The 4,472-nt window shown below is 43.8% G+C and overlaps 1 non-coding gene across 1 annotated transcript; it reads right to left on the minus strand.

Moving 5' to 3' along the window:
• Positions 1–2,165: 2,165 nt before the first annotated feature.
• Positions 2,166–2,303, minus strand: LOC119938029. Its single transcript, XR_005454329.1, has one exon. It is a non-coding gene; the product is annotated as a small nucleolar RNA SNORA7 (small nucleolar RNA).
• Positions 2,304–4,472: the final 2,169 nt, after the last annotated feature.

The raw sequence follows: 4,472 nt of genomic DNA on the forward strand, positions 1-4,472 counted from the left end.
AGAACTGAGGCACAGAGAAGAGAAGTGACTTGCCCAAGGTCACACAGCAGACATGTGGCAGAGCGGGACTAGAACCCATGACCTTTTTAATCCCAGGCTTGTGTCTAGTTCCATCAGCCAACCCTGCTACTTATGAACCTATTTATACCCTTCTCCATCCTCAAGTGTAAACGAGTACTCAATTATTTATTATTTTGATCAAAATAGTTGTAAATATTTTTATGTTCATCTCTCCCATTACTATGTGAATTCTCTGTAGGCCTAGTGGGTAGAGCATGGGCCTGGAAGTCAAAAGGTCCTGGGTTCTAATCCTGCTCTGACATATATCTGCTGTGTGACCTCAAGCAAGTCACTTCACTTCTCTGTGCTTTAGTTACCTCATCTGTAAAATGGGGATTAAGACTGTGAGCCCCATGTGGAACAGGGACTATGTCCAAGCTGATTACCTTGTATCTCCCCCAGTGCTTAGAACAGAGCCTGGTACACAGTAAGTGCTTAAAAATTATCACAATTATAATTATTAATTATTTTGTGCCCCCTAAACACTGCAGTCCTATCTCTTCAAGAGGCGTTCCTCCGATTAAGTCCTCATTTCCTCTTCTCCCACTCCCTTCTGGGTTGCCCTTGCATTTGAAGTTCCACTCTTTATTCACCTCTCCTTCATTCCCACAGCACTTAGGCACATATCCATAATTTATTTATTTATATTAATATTTGTCTACTGAAAACTCCTTTTGGATAGGAAACATGTCTTCAAACTCTGTTATGCTGTACTCTACCAAGGGCTTAGCCCAGTGCTCTGTGAACATTAAGCACTCAATAGAGCACAGGCCTGAAAGTCAGGAGGTCATGTGTTCTAATCACGGTTCCACCACTCATCTGCTGCATGACTTGGGACAAGCCACTTCACTTCTCTGTACCTCAGTTACCTCATCTGTAAAATGGGAGTTGAGACCATGAGCCCTATGTGGGATGGAGACTGTGTCTAACTGGAGTTGCTCGTACCCTCCCCAGCGCTTAGTACAGTGCCTGGCACCTAGTAAGTGCTTAAAAACTACCCCCCCCCAACCAGACTGTAAGTCTGTTGAGGGCCGGGGTTTTCTCTCTTTATAGCTGTATTGTACTTTGCAAGTGCTTAGTACACTGCTGTGCACACAGTAAGCACTAAATAAATACAATTGATTGATTGATTGAAATATGATTGATTCATTTATTCATGAGAACTGAACTGGATGCTTGGGAACACACATTAGAAATAGATGACATGGTCTAAGGGGAGAGTCCAGGAGTCATAACTCAGTAATGCTGAGGGTGGTTAAAGCTTGAGGTTATACTACAGAATCTTGTTGTTGTTTTATGCTGTCAAGTCGTGCCTGACCCATAGCGACACCACGGACGCATTCATTCATTCTCATTAAGAGAAGCAGAGTGGCTCAGTGGAAAGAGCCCAGGCTTTGGAGTCAGAGGTCATGGGTTCAAATCCCAGCTCTGCCAATTGTCAGCTATGTGACTTTGGGCAAGTCACTTAACTTCTCTGTGCCTCAGTTACCTCATCTGTAAAATGGGGATGAAGACTGTAAGCCCCCCATGGGACAACCTGATCACCTTGTATCCCCCCCCAGCGCTTAGAACAGTGCTTTGCATATAGTAAGTGCTTAATAAATGCCATCATTATTATTCATTCATTCAATCGTATTTATTGAGCACTTACTGTGTGCAGAGCACTGTACTAAGCACTTGGGAAGTACAAGTTTGCAACATATAGAGACGGTCCCTACCCAACAGCGGGCTCACAGTCTAGAAGGGGGAGACAGACAACAAAACAAAATGTACAAACCAAATAAAATAAATAGAATAAATATGTACAAGTAAAATAAATAGAGTAATAAATATGTACAAACATATATACCTATATACAGGTACTGTGGGGAGGGGAAGGAGGTAAGGCGGGGGGATGGGGGAGGGGGAGGAGGGGGAGAGGAAGGAGGATACATCTCTCCCAGAAGGCCCCACTTCCATCTGCAATCGTTCTGGTAGTGTATCCACAGAGTTTTCTTTGTAAAATTATGGAAGTGGTTTACCATTGCCATCTTCTGTGCAGTAAACCTGAGTCTCCACCCTTGACTTTCTCCCAAGCCACTGCTGCCAAGCACAGGGGAGTTTTGACTTGTAGCAGATTGCCTTCCATTCACTAGCCACTGCCCAAGCTCGGAATGGAATGGGTATGCCTGTGCTTGACTCTCCTTCCCGTAGCCAAGACTGGTAGAGTACTGGAAACTCTCCAGATGCAACCCTGAGAGGTGACCAGAGGCTCTAGGTGCTCTCATATCTTGCTGAGCTGTGGTCAGCCATGCCTAGTTCATCCTACCCTTCTGCTCATCTCTGAGCGGTCCTAGACTAGTCTGGTCAATAGCTGGCTTGGGACGAGCCAATAATAGTTACAGTATTTATTAAGTGCTAATATGTTCTAAGGACTCTGCGGGGCCCCAGGGCAAGTACACATCAGACATGACCAGGCATCCTTCCTATTTAATGTGGGGCTTACAAGGGAAATATGAAACATCAACAAATGACAAATTCAACATTGCAAAATTAAAATGAGAAGCAGCTTGGCCTAGTGGAAAGAAGGGATATGCTAGTTGTTCTACCTCTTCCTTAGCCTCACGTGGGACAGGGACTGTGCCCCACCTGATTAACTTATAACTTCCCCAGTCCTTGGAAGAGTCCTTGACGCCTAATGAGCACTTAACAAATGCCAGTCAATCAATCAATCCTATTCATTGAGCACTTACCTTGTGCAGAGCCCCATACTAAGCATTTGGGATAGTTCAGTACAACAGAGTTGGTAGACATGCTCTCTGCCTAGAACAAGCATAATTATTATTTCTTATTATTAAAATGCTGACTGTGATCCTGAAGCTTAAATTGGTACTTGGAGAGTCCTCATGTTCCTCGCCTCTTCAGAGAACTCTCTCAGTTGGCATCAGATGTGTGCCATCTTTGAGGACTGCACACCATTCTCATAACCTGCTCAGGGCTCAAATTGGAGGCAGGTATGCACTCTGGATGGGGGCAGACTGCATCTACTTCCTTCTGCTTCCCATTGGTGGTGCCCAGGCAGTGTCTTCTCCCTGACTCTGACCTTTGTCACAATCTCCTGCTCTATTGGCCAGAACATCTATCTTCACAGCCCACAATCAATCATTCAATCATATTTATTGGGCTCTTACTGTATGCAGAGCAGTGTACTAAGCGCTTGGGAGCGTACACTATAACAACATAACAGACACATCCCCTCCCCGCAATGAGCCGTGACCCTGGGCAAATCACTTTGCTTCTCTGTGCCTAGGTTACCTCGTCTGTAAAATGGGACTTGAAACTGTGAGCCCCATGTGGCATAGGGACTGTGTCCAACCCAGTTGACTTGTATCCACCCGAGCACTTAGTACAGAGCCTGGCACATAGTAAGCACTTAAGAAAAACCATTATTACTATTATGATTATTACAGTCTAGAGGGGATCATTATGTGTAGATCTTTCTGAGACTGATGAGGTAAGACTATTGAGCATGTCAGTTCTTATGGACTTGGCCAAAGACGACGAGGCAATCATCAGTTCCTTCAGCATCACTGCAACTGCATAATAATAATGATGGTATTTGTCAAGAGCTTACTATATGCCAAGCACTTTTCTAAGCACTGGGCACTGTTCTAAGTGTTGGATGCATAATAAGGACCAACACAGAGCCCAGAACTGGCCTGGGCACCTGTCAATCTAAATTAGAAGTAGTGTGATTTTTGAGCTCTGGACTGTAAGCTCATTCTGGGCAGGGAATGTGTCTGTTCATTGTTATATTGTACTCTCTCAAGTGCTTAGTACAGTGCTCTGCAAACAGTAAGCACTTAATAAAAATGATTAACTGACTGACTGTAATAATAGAATTAATTGAGCCCAGTTCTAGTCTGAGCACCTATTTATCTAAACTAGCAGTAGTGATTGTAATAGAATTAATTGATTATCTACATCATGTTGTGCACTGTACTCTGCACATGGAAGTACAGAATGAAGACAGGTCAAGTTCCCCAGCCCACAAGGAGCTTATTACACTCTAAAGCAGAAGCAGCATTAAAATATTTTCCAGTGGTTAAAGTAGATAATTGAGGACACAGATATCCGAGCACTGAAGAGGGGGTAAATTAGTTCATGAAGACTAGAGGGATGATTTGGCAGAGTGTACTGGGAAATTAATCTGGGAAATCTTGTTGAAAGAGTTGGGAATATGGTTCAGGATGCTGGTTTCAGCGATTCCTTCACTGACTTTTAAAGGAAATCCAAGCAGAATTCCTTTCCCAGCCACAAATCTGAATGCATCTATCTCCACGGTATTTATCTGAGTCTGTTTAAAAGGCTCCACTATTCTACACTGCAGCCATACTTGCCTGCAGAAGCATCCAGCCAGGAGTTAAACTGCT

This window comes from Tachyglossus aculeatus, chromosome 1 (assembly GCF_015852505.1).
Source record: "Tachyglossus aculeatus isolate mTacAcu1 chromosome 1, mTacAcu1.pri, whole genome shotgun sequence".
Classification (NCBI taxonomy): domain Eukaryota; kingdom Metazoa; phylum Chordata; class Mammalia; order Monotremata; family Tachyglossidae; genus Tachyglossus; species Tachyglossus aculeatus.